Source organism: Macrobrachium rosenbergii, chromosome 57 (assembly GCF_040412425.1).
Source record: "Macrobrachium rosenbergii isolate ZJJX-2024 chromosome 57, ASM4041242v1, whole genome shotgun sequence".
Lineage (NCBI taxonomy): Eukaryota > Metazoa > Arthropoda > Malacostraca > Decapoda > Palaemonidae > Macrobrachium > Macrobrachium rosenbergii.
In genome coordinates, this window is record NC_089797.1 from 14,203,109 (window position 1) to 14,216,007 (window position 12,899).

General features: G+C 37.5%; 1 protein-coding gene across 10 annotated transcripts in view; it reads left to right on the top strand.

Moving 5' to 3' along the window:
• The first annotated feature begins 885 nt into the window (after positions 1-885).
• The window catches only part of mv (lysosomal-trafficking regulator mauve), a 284,471-nt gene continuing 272,457 nt past the window's right edge, over positions 886-12,899 (top strand). For 9 of the 10 annotated variants that reach the window (XM_067101421.1, XM_067101424.1, XM_067101413.1 and 6 more), the window contains exon 1: positions 886-1,030. The gene's annotated coding sequence lies outside the window, so the exon portion shown is untranslated. Of the gene's footprint in view, positions 1,031-1,374; positions 1,510-12,899 lie in introns of those variants that run through there. The other variant, XM_067101414.1, reaches the window with a different exon arrangement.

The window sequence follows — 12,899 nt, forward strand, 5'->3', positions numbered from 1 at the left end:
TGACTGTAATTATAAGGAAATACTGTAAATACCGTATTTGGCTGTAGATTCCGAAAATGAGCAGTTTGGTTTTAAAAGAACTACTGGGACAGGAATTATCTTTTTCCTTTATTTACAAGAATGGAATTATTGTATTTTTACTCCTATAAAGAAATGTGTCAATTTATGTTTTCAGATTCTAAGCCACAAATAACCCATTAATATCGAATTCACTTACGCTAGGGAGAATTATTTATGATAAATCCATTTACCTTGGAGAAGAGTCGAACCAGTGTACAAAGGTATGGAACAAAACTAGAAGGAGAAAGGATGCATGTGGTTGAATCTTTCAAATATTTTGGGAAAAAGATATTCAGTGCACGTTCTATTGAGCTTGAATTTAATGTAACTGTGTAAGGATGAAAAAGCTTTGCAAATAGCGTGTGTTTGTGTGCCGCATTTTTGCATTATTTATTTGATTTTTTGGTGCCTTTCAAAGATTTTTCGTTTTTCTTAATATTTATTGTAAAGGGAGAATGATAGATTTATTAACTATTTCAGACGAAATAAAAAATGAGGTACATTAACCACAATTCTAAACATAACACAATGAACCGTTCATCACCTATTTCGGTCGTTATGAAATGGACACGCCCCTTTTATTTCATACTTTGTTGACCTTACATGAGACCGTAAAAGGCAAATCATGTTTCATCATCTTGAGAATGGATCTTTATCATCATTAATGAGTTGATAGCGTCTAAGATTGAAAAATTATTGAACACTCGCATTCAGTATTTAGCTGAAGGAAAATCTTGAATGGGAAAGGTGTAAAAAAGACAAAAAAAAGGTTGACTGCGTCATTGTGTTGGCAGCCTTGTGTAGTGTACCTTGAAAGGGAGAAATGAGATTGGCAAACCTGCCTATAGGAAAACAAACCTCTTCTTTGGTCCCTTCAGTCACGACCGATGTCGTCTAGCAAAACAGTGTGAGCAGTGAAAGGTTGCTCGTTGAGGCCAACGCCGTTGTGAAAGCAAAGTAGTCGTTTCATGTGAGTGTTTCGTGCTTGTAGATGCGGTTGTGAAGCGTGTGGCATGTGTCTGACACACATACACACTCAGACTCACGTTACACACCAAGGCTCGGGTTACACGAAGAAGGTGTAGGGGAGGAGGACAGCGGAGGTGAACGGGGGGGTTATGACATGGCTTTATTGTGGGGTGGTGGCGATCTTTTAGCTTCACAGGGCTTCTTCAGGAACCCCCCTCCCTGTCCATTACACCCTCGTATTCTCCCCTCCCCCCTCCATTACTCCCTCGTATTCTTACCCCTCCTCCTCCTCTTGACTAGACTGTCTACACTGTTCATCCTCCTTCTTCTCCTCCTCTGCTTACCTCAGTATCAAATACACAGTGACTTAGCCGAGTGTGACTTTACCTTGCTCATGTGCCTCCTGGGCTACCTGTAAGATAACCCGTGGTCTAACCTACTGCCCGAACTATTCTGGCTCTCCTTATCAGGCTATATAATGTAAGAACAGTTTTTAACATTAATTTTTCCCTTCTGAGTATTCCTGTAGGATAAGGTGTACATCACTGCCGTAGGGTATCTTATAGATTACCGCAGGAACTATTCTGGATCTCGTTAGCCTATCAGGTTACGTTATGTAAGAACTTTTTTTAACATTGATTTTTCCCTTCAGAGTATTCCGACATGGTAAATTAGACACCACTGCCATAGGGTATGGTATAGATAATATTTCATGCCAGTGTCAGTCGGCATTCTTAGTCCTGCATAGCTGTGCACTAATATCCCACAGTACGAGTAGCATTTGAACACTCTGTTCGCCCATTGATAAAGTCCTGTAAGTGGCAGACAGGATGCTGTAAGGAAAGTGCCTAACATTGGACGCCAAAGGGAAACCTCAACTAGATATTTCAGGGACAATTAATGATCCTATCTCAGGTCAGTTTGGAATTTTGGGTTTATTTATGATTACTGTATGTAAGGTTTCAGGGAAATGTAATGATGTTGATTATCAAAATAGTCATGAGCCACTCTGTGTTTTATTGACAACTTTTTTTTTTTTTTTTTTTTTTGTTAGTGTTTGTTGCTATTTAAAAATGAATTGGCCTTTAGCTTAGCTGAGGAAATGGGAAACCAATTTAAAATTGCTTATATGCAATATAGGCTGTGCAAAAATATATACATACAGTAGTTTTATTCCCATAATTGAATTCAGACTTGACATCAGGTTTTCTGATGGTTTTCCCATGTTTCTTAAATTATCTGATATTTTTATGGAAATACCATACTTCCCCAACTTGTCTCCCCCTCCCCAGTTCTGTTTGGGAGACCTCAGTGTGAAACTTTTTTTTTTTTACGGGAAAAATGGAAAGTAAATGAAATGTAGAAATGATTATCATATGAGCACAGCCAAATGCAACATAACCTAGGACATTAGGTCTTGCTTGACAAGTGCCCTCCCCCTCACCCAACCCAATCTCAGAGTGCCTTGAATAATAGAATGAAGTAAAAGGATGTGTCCAAACCTAACCTTCCCTAACTTTATCTATCATAAGATTTTTGATTCTACCTACCTGCATGTTGAGACCTAGAGCACCATGAAATAACCTATATGGTAGTAGTATATGCTAGGATAGCCCCCCTTGAATATAATAGAACATTATAACAGAGAATTTGCCATGTTACAAATAGACATTTAGAAATGTAGGACGAATAATGAGATAAAGTATTTCTGACCAAAAGCAAAGTCACAGTTATTCAAATACTATAAAAAAAATCCTTATTTCGCTGCTGGTTTTAAGTACTGGCAGCTTTTAGTTTTCTGAAAAGAAAAATGTTGCGCCAGCTTTGTCTGTCTGTCCGCACTTTTTTCTGTCCACACTTTTTCTGTTTACTCTCAGGTCCTATAAACTACTCAGGCTAGAGGGCTGCAAATTGTTATGTTGATCGTCCACCCTCCAGTCATCAAACATAGTAAATTTCACCCCTCTAGCCTCAGTAGTTTTCATTTTATTTAAGGTTAAAATTAGTCATAATTGTGCTTCTGGCAGTCATATAGGATAGGCCACCACTGGCCTGTGGTTAAAGTTTCACGGGCCGTGGTTCATACAGCATTATACCGAGACCACTGAGAGATAGCTCTATTGTTGGTGGACTTGATTATGAGGAAACTATGGCCCTTTGCAGCTAATCCCCGCCCACTGCATGCCAGTGATTGATTAGCTCTCGAAAGTGGAATGACGTCACACCAGTTAACGGTCGAAATGATTGCCAGTATAGATTTGACCCTGTTTGGTCATGTTTAGCTCCGTGCATGAACGATGACACCACAGATTTGAGTTCCAGGAATTGTGAATTATGCAAGTTTAGTTATATAATATCTGAACCTATCCATATTTTTATTTTGTGGGGACAAGCATCTTGCTTTTTTCTTTTAAATTGATGTTGGTCCCAGTGATTCCACATAGACCCATTATGCTAATTGAAATAGCTATTAATTCATCATAATCCTGCATGTCAGATGTTTAAAACCCTCTATAAAACATATAGATGACAGGACATAGCCTACAAGTCAAATTTTAATCAATGTATATATAGTGTCTGTTTCTTATTGCAAAGACCCCATGATATAGCCTATAATGCATATGACCCATGATGTGAAATGTACATGTATAAGCATGTGCATACACTGTACATGTGTACTTGCGTTGATGGCCATAGTAAATGTAAAGCCACTTATACCACAGAGAATAAAAATAAAATTTGTGGACATATAGCTGATGGCACACACAGACCAATCATAGGGCTGTCTCAGCCTTACATACAACTATCAAACTGCTTGCAGTGAATTATATTGAAAATATATTTACAAAAGGGATAACAAATTATATTATTGTGATGAGTAAATATAAGGCTGCTGTAGCATTTCCATGAAAATGAAGGCTGTGGTAGGAAGGCATCATAAGATACTTAACAAAATAAGAAAAAAATAAATGATAGTTGAAAAAGTTACATATGAAACGATCCAGACCAGTCTGCAAGTAGCCCATGGTTCATTTGCTTTTAGGGGCGTTCTTGTAGATTACCCTGTTGGACAAAAGGATACATAAGAGTCAGTAAATTTTCTCTCTCTCTCTCTCTCTCTCTCTCTCTCTCTCTCTCTCTCTCTCTCTCTCTCTCTCTCTCTCTCTCTCTCTCTGTTGTTAGGAGAATATTCTAGTGTAGACTGTATTCATAAAGATCTCAATTACTTTTAATAGAACAAATTACTAAATTTCAATTAACAATAGTAGGCAGATAATTCTTTTTACTGGTATTTTATGAATAGGTGTGTTTATTCTGGAATAGGTAATCATATGAAAAATTTTTGAAGACACTACAAGAACTGTTTAACAGGGTCAGGTTAAAAACAAGAATAACCACAAGAAGAACCACAATAAAACGGCTGAATATAAGATAGGGATAGGCCTGTAATCCAAACATCATAAGCTGCGTAAACCGACAAAAAGACATAGGACATTACAGTATAGGTCTACATAATTTTTTATGATCCTGTTATTTCGAAAGGAGAAAATGCCCTTAGGAAATTTTCAGCAAATTATGTCCAATATGACTTGTATAGCCTATCGTACTGTGACTTTAAGTTAAGCATAGGCATATTCTGGTTTAGTAGAGTGCGGTCACTGCTTGTCATCCCCCCGGGCATATTCATTGTAAATGATTGCAATGAAATCGATTTGATGACTAGGCTATTATAGTAAAGTTTCCTAAAATCAGTATGAAATACCAATCTGCATAGATCTGAAAAAGTCTTTGTGTTTAAGTTTAGAATGGCGAACACGCTGGACAATATCAGGTGGTAATTATTATTACCCTGTAATTCAAGCACAAGACATTCCCTCATTTACGAAAAACAACATTGCAGCATTGTGGAACATTCCTGACTTCATTCTTATTTTCCTATTTCTTTACCATTTTTAGGAGATGTGTGTTATGATTTTATTTCAGGGGATAATATAACGTTTCCTTTTGATGATCAGCAGAATGTGTTTTAGTTCAGTAAAACAACCATTGCAAAATTAATGAAGATGAAAAGAATCACAGGTTAACCAACTTTTCAAACAAATTGCCAACCAATTAGCTTCAGGGGATGGTTGTGACACAAGCAGTGGGTGGGGCTTAGCTGCAAAGACTGGTGGATTTTGCTTATATACGATGTACAGAAAACTCGACTGTGCCAAAGAAACTTTGCTGCAGTTTTTACTTGTTTAAATTTAACTTGGAAATGTTAAACTCCATAATGTAACTGCATAACAAAATCATCATTATGCTATTTATAACCTAATATACAAAAATTGCAAAACCTGATTTTTATTCACTTGACCATCTAATTGGTGATTTCATTTTTATCATTTTCAAAACTGTGATGTAATATTCCTAGCAGAAAAAAAAACTGTAACAGTCTTTACAAGAATTTGCTAACGATGAGGGATGGACCATCAGGATCAGTTGGAGGTAAGTCTCCAACTTTTACTGGTCCCTGATATGGGAGTTAGTGTGAAAGTCATATCACTGTGGGAGAGTCGGTCAGAATTCATGGTCACCAATCTTCCAAGAAGAGTGGTGACCGATAGATGTTGAAATAACCGAAATCGTATGACACTTCATATTAATTTTTTAAATGAAGCTTACCTCTCTATTGTGATAACTGTAATTACTGCGTCAGGTGGGAGGACCATAGAGTGTGAAAACTAAAAAAAATTAATAGGATCGTCCAGTATGAACTGTCAATTAACCCGTCCTTTTAGGATGATTCAAGTGTATATTGTTTACCATTCAATTTTTTCACTGTTGTTGGTCCACAAGAACATATTGAGTATTGTGTACATATAGTACTTTGTATTGTTAATGATGACATCATTTTCTGGATTTTGGGGTTTGGCTTATCTTCATTTTTGTCATACAGTACAGTAAACCCCCCATATTCATGGGGGATGCGTAACCCCCCCCGCAAATAGCTAAAATCCTCAAATACTTAAAAACCCCTCTAAAACCACTTAGAACTGCCTATTTTGATAGTTCAAACAGAAAAATACTCTAAAAATGCTTATACCTGAGTATTTTAATAGTTTTATCACAAAAAGTGCATTTATTCATGAAAATATGAAAATATAGTAATTTCTCAGTGAAAAGTACCGCAAATGGGTGAATTTTCCGCAAATAATGTGTATTTACGTTCCACGGAGAAATCCGCGAATCATGAGACCACGAATAAGGGGGGTTTACTGTATGTCATCCAGAGAGGATAAAGACAAAGTGTTTAGAGTCTGTAAGGTAAGAGGGTATACCTGGCTTGACCCTTCAGTTTGCAATGGTCATGACATATAATGTAGGAACAAGGATTGTTCTTTTAGTGATTGCTCTGTTCAGCGTATTGTTTAATCAGATGAAGTAGTAATGGTTCCAATGCATGACCTTGGTGACACTGTGGTTGCCACACAGGGAATGGTTCCAAAATTTTGTCTCATCTGATATACTGCCTAGACCTGTCCCACTAAGGAGGGATCTTCTCATGCACCCTTGATGCATGAGGTTTCACCAGAACCTCCTGTGCCTCAGTGGAGAATTTTCCCAAAGGGTGTAGAAAATCACTCATTAATTCCAGAAGGCAATTGACTAATGCACTGTATGAGAGACTGTGGTCAGTCTTTAGAGCTTGATGCTTTTCCAGGAGTATTTACTGCACCTATACCTCTATAGTAACCTAATGAAGTTATTTACTCATATATGCTACACAAAGGTTTGTCTGTTAATGCTATAACGGGGTATTGCTTCACGTTTGCATCCATATTAAGGCATTCTAGTTTGGATCTCTCTGCTAACCTGAACATTAAGGCAGCCTTAAGTTCCTTAAATCTACTGTATATTCCTTAATCTCCAATTAAACCACTGTGCTGGGACTTCATGTAGACTAATGCCGAAGTGTTTAAGCATGCCTCTGTTTGAACCTCGAAACTCAGCCTTCTTAAACGATTTGATGATAAAGCTTGTTTTTTACAGTCGGTGAACTCCAGGTCTTCTCCTGCAGTGTGGACATTACTTCCCAAAGAACAGTCCTTTCTTTTTGCCTGTCTCCTCTCCAGGGCTAAGAATAAATATTAAGTCTCAGGCTTTTCTTAGTTTTTTTTTTGTGTTCTCAGTCTATCTTCCATGGTGATATGTATGAAATCCTTCCATGCCCAGTGACAGTAGTCTCTTATGGGCAAAGGACTAGGGACCTCAGTGTTCTAAACCTGACTGACCTGTGGCAAAAAATATCATGGTCTCTCTGTTTGAGAACCTGGTCAAGGAAGCACACACTAATCTAGACCCCTCATTCTTATAACTCCTGAAAATGAGCTTCGTAAGGTGAGAGCAGTGGCAACTACCTTCAGTTTCAAGCCTTGAGTGTTGTTAATGCAGCCAAGTGGCGATGTAACTATATGTTTGCCTCACACTATTTGCAAGATGTAGAGATTCAGTTCAAATCATGCAGACCACTTTCGTCCCTCCTTACGACAGGGGAAACTTCTATCCTTAATGGTTAGGGTAATTATACTCCAGCCTTTCCCATTTGCTTAAGATATTTTTTGGGAAGTATGAAGGTTTCTATTTTGAGATAGGTAGAGGCTTCATTCAGTTGCCCTCTTTGCCTTGCTGGCCCAGGCACAAGGCCTTTAGTCCCACTCTCATCAAAGTGAGAGTGGTATCCCTTGCAAGGAGTCCCAGCATCTTTCAGATGTCCTTGCAGCCTAATGAATTGGTCCTCTCCCGGCAACAATACCAGCAGATGAATTCTAATCGTTAGGTAAGAAGCATCCTGTTCCTGGTGGAATTTTGTTGTTACCGTGAAGGTTGTAATTATTTGTCCTCACACCTTTTTCCTACCTTTTCTTCAATGTGCACACCAGCTATCATAATAGAGAGGTAAGATTCTTTTCAAAAATAGAACTTTTCATAAGGTATAATTAATTTTTTAAATACTGTACTTACTTCTGTACAGTATTATGTATCCCCAGCCTCCCCTCTCGTGTGGATGGAGAAAAAACGGAATGGTAAACAATATAGATGCATGAATCACCCAAAAGGAATGGGTCAATAGACAGGTCAAACTAAACGATACCTATAGATTTTTTAGTTTTCACACTATCGTCCTCCCATGTTACATGGTAATTACGGCTATCGTAATAGGGAGGTTAGTATTTAAGAAAAAAAAATTACAAAAACTTCTATTTCTGATGGCAGGGCCTCTGGATTGTTGGTATATGCATCTTGAATCACCTTCTCAACCAAAAATTTGATATTAATTTCAAGCTTTGATGCACTGGACACCAAAAACAACAGCAAGCATTGATTTCTGAAAGATTTAGTCTTTGGATATGTTCTTAAATCCGTGCACTTTAGTCTTTGGATATGTTCTTAAATCCCTGACGAGGCAGTACTCCAGTTATCCTCTCCTTGCTGCTACATGGGAGGGCAGGAATAGCAAACAATGAAGTAGCTTGGCTTTGGTAGAAGGTTTCCTGAGTCTTGCACTTGGTTTTTAGTGTTAGGTCCCTGAGAGATATTTGTTTTTTATGGAAATTCAAATCATTGCCTTTCAAGTAAGTGTATTTCTATGCATTTTGCATGAGTAGGAAATGGTGGTTGAAATTTGGTAACCAGGAGGTTAAAGGCAGGTAGGTGGATGAATGGCTTGATAGTCTTGTTTACCTGCTGTAAGCTAGCACTTTTTTTTTTTTTTTTTTTTTTTTTTTGATGCTTTGATTAGTACCTCTAGATCTAGGCATCTGTCAGATGCCTTTTCAAGATCTATAAATATGTGGTGTAACCTCTTCGTCAAAGACTGCTTGTGTTGTTGATCTCCCTGGCATGAAGTCAAGCTAACATGCATATACTGATTTAAAGAGTATTTCTTAGCCCTGCCTCCAGCACCTTTTCCATGATTTTCATAGCATGGTTTAGTGGTCGTATTCACATGTAATTTCCACATTGCTGTGCATTTTCTTTTCCTTTATGTATTTCTAAGGCTATTACACCACTTGTATGATCCTTTTCTTCCTTAGCCAGGTTTTCATGTTCTAGTAAGCTCAGGGATAACAAATATAAAAGAACTTCTTAGGAGGGTGATAGGTCGTAGTCATGGGTATCTTTTTCATTAGTCACAACGAAGCTCGTAATACAAGCCGACTTGTAAAAAATACTTTCAACCCCAGAATAAAGGTAATAACAAAGAATACCCAAGCCACCAGTGTGGATTATTTGTACAGCAAAAGTGAATTAATATAGTTAAATTCAGTGTGTTTACACAGAAAGTAGGTGCCATTGAATTTGGAGACATTTGTAAATGTGGCAAAATATTAATAATTGTTTCTTGCAAAGCCAGATAATAGTCGTATTTGCTAAGCCACATAAGGTAGATATGTTGCTATATATCAAACCTCAAATAAATTTTAGATATGTAAGAGGAGTGATCTCAAGAGGGACTTGTGTGATCATACTGAAGAAGAAATATTGATGTGTGCCCAAGGAAGTGTAAGGTGCTTAAAGTCTCTAGAATGCCAGTGATCATGCTTACATTTGAAGATTATCAATATCCATCCCATGTTTATATTAAAAATGAAAGCATACCATTGCCTTTTCAAATAGAGACCTATGCAGATTTGGACATCCTCCTTGAATGTACTATAATTAAAACTCTGTGACAGTTGTGCTGCTGCAGAGCATGGAATTTGCACATCTGTCACAAATTAATTATATATCAGAGCTTCCATTCTCTTATCTTTTATTGTAGTTGGGAGATGTGACTTAACCTAACCTAGCCTAACCTAACCCAACCCAACCTTTTAGCAAGAATAGAGGAACTGGCAGAGCATACTTATCTGGGATTTCATGATATGTTACCTTCTGAGCTGGTCTTTTTCTCCCATAAGGGAAAACAAAGAGTTCTCTGATTTTCTAGAAGTAACAGTACAAACAAGCCATACTCGAGGCACAGAGCTCTGTCATCCTTGACATTACATGTGCTGGGATTAACAGATTTCTACCAGAGGCAACCTTCCCCTGCTTACATATGTGACTGGGAAGTTGGCATATTTGTTGTGGGAGATTGACTTGTAAGGAGAGTGTCTTCATGTTAAAGACAAAGATTTGTTTTCTAGTACAAACAGATTGCAAATTTTAGATTAAATTGCATATTTATTGATCTTTTAACCTTGAATCTTGTATCATAATCACGTTTCAAACCAGCGCAGTATTTGTCCCTGTTGCTGGAGGAAAATTTGGCTACTTGTTACTGAGTGAGTAAATCATTCCCCTGCCCTGTATATCAAGGAAAATTGTAAGAAATCTTGAATTTGGGGTATTTCATTGTTTCATAATAAAACTAAACATATTGTTTATACCTAAATTCTTTAGGTATAAACAATTGGTGTGCTTTTCTTAGATTTTTAAATGGTAAACACATATGGTATAAGTCTAAATCTTCATGATTGCATGATGTAGCCAAAACTCTTATGTAAGAGATATTCATTAAATAAAACTACAACTTCATTTATGTTACAGTTCTGATACATTGTGAAGTTATATTAGAAAAAGCTTCTCATTTCAGGTTGCTCATTTCATTTCACTAGTATTTTGTTTGTAGACAGTCCCCGAGTTACGACGGAGGTCCGTTCCTGAGGTGGCGAGTTAAGTCGGATCTTAACTTTAAAAAATTAATAAAAAAAAAAAGTGATGAAAGCCTTGCATTTAAACAAGTGGTTGGCTTGCACACTGGAAGGATGTCAGCACTTAATTATTTAAATGAGGGAGCTCAGAAACTAGTACCCAGCCTAACGTCGCCTTAACTTTGGAGACAAATTTTTTATGAATATTTTTGAAAAGCGTTGTAAGATCAGATTGACTTAAGTTGAGGCTATCGTAACACGGGAACTGCCTGTATTCCTAGTATTACCACTTAGTGGTTTTGGTGTTTGCTGAGGAAAGAAGAAAAACTAGCAGACTGACAAATAGGCAGAAGCAGGTAGAGATATAGATGGGTACAGTATAGCTATGAGAGAGAGAGAGAGAGAGAGAGAGAGAGAGAGAGAGAGAGAGAGAGAGAGAGAGAGAGAGAGAGAGAGAGAGAGAGAGAGAGAGAGAGAGAGAATCATTCTAGGGCTGTCAAACTTATGTGGCCATGAATGAGAATGTAGCCTTTTGAAAAACAAAACATGGGAAATGCAATAATCTCAACTTACAGATCTACCTCTGTGTGTGATTCTCTACTCAGGATAGTACCATTAGCACTGCTTGAACAATGGCTGTTCTTCAACACTTGACCCTGTTAATGTCGTGGATCAGAAAGTTCTCTGGATGTTGTCTTAGGCTGCATAAATGACAGATACTGTAATGGCTGTTCCCCAAGAATTTTACCTCCCCTTTATGTATGTGTAGCCTGTATTATAGAAATTTGTCAGTCATATTATAAATGGGATATGACTAGCCCAAGCAAACAGTAGTTTAGTGCTACTGCATTTTATGTTTTCATGTCATGTGTGAGACACTGGTTTATTTTTGCTCTTCAACAAAGAAATCATAAATAGACTTCACTCCAGAATGTTGTTGCCCTTAACTTTGACCTTTTGTGATATAGATGTTTAACATTTTTTTTTTTCCAAATGCTAATGCCTTAAAATCATTGAGGTTCTAATTGCATAACTTCCTTAGGAAAACTGTTCCTCAATCCAACGGTGTGAGAGATGAAAGACCTCTGGAACTGAGAAATTTGACAGCATGGCACATTTACTGCATATTGGGGCTGCTGTTGAGCAAATCTGGTCACTTTCAGAACGAAAAGGGGATCTGTGATTATTTGTGAATGTGAAAGATCTGTTAAAATACAACTTTTGAAATCTTGACAGACAAGGGACCATCTGTCGATGGCCTGAAGTTATAACTTCTAATGTAGGATACAAACTTACCACCACGAACCACTTAGTCTAAAAGAGATAAATCTCTGGCAGAAGCAGACATCCACACCTGAGAACAGTATTCTAGAAGAGGAAGGACAAATGACCTAAAACAGTTTACATGTAATACTTGACTTCTGTGTGGCTTTTACTGTCACTTTTATTGGATGTTCCTCAAAATTAAGATGTTTGTCAAAAGTTGCAACAAGTACTGTATAGTCAAAGCATCAGACTTGTTCAGCAGAGTCCCATCCACATGAAGGGAAGGTTGGATGGAAAATTAGTGGGAGATCCACTAATTAATAGTGTTTTCATTTTACTAGAGTTCAGCCTCATACCCTGGTGACTACACCGTTCATGAATCTGCTCCTTGTCGTGATTGAGACTGAGGGCATCTTCATTTCTCATTAGTGTTGCATCATGGGCACACTGAACTATCTTGTTTTCCAAGCCAACAACCGTATCACTTGCATACACTAGAAATAACAGCAGAAGAACAACAATAGGTCATAGTTTGCTAAAGACCCCATCAACAGCAACATACTGCTGCTTACTTATAAGGAAGTCTTGAAATAATCCTAAAACTTATCCACCCACCCTAAGATAATGAAGTTTTAAAATAAGTGCCATGTGATTTACTAAGTCGAAAGAAGCACTAAAATTTATTTCAGTTGCTCTGCACTCAGAACTCTGCCAAGGTTTTCTTGCAAATGGCATGTCAGATCTAAATGAGCATCTCGGGCAACTACCTGCTTCCTGTATACATATTGACCATTAGATAAGAGTCCTTTGGATTGCACTTACCTGTACTTGTATAGTGGCTTAAAAATAAGTTTTTCCCACAAATTTAGAGGGCACAGGAAGAGTAGAAATAGGCAAGTAGTTACTGCAGTCTGCAGATAT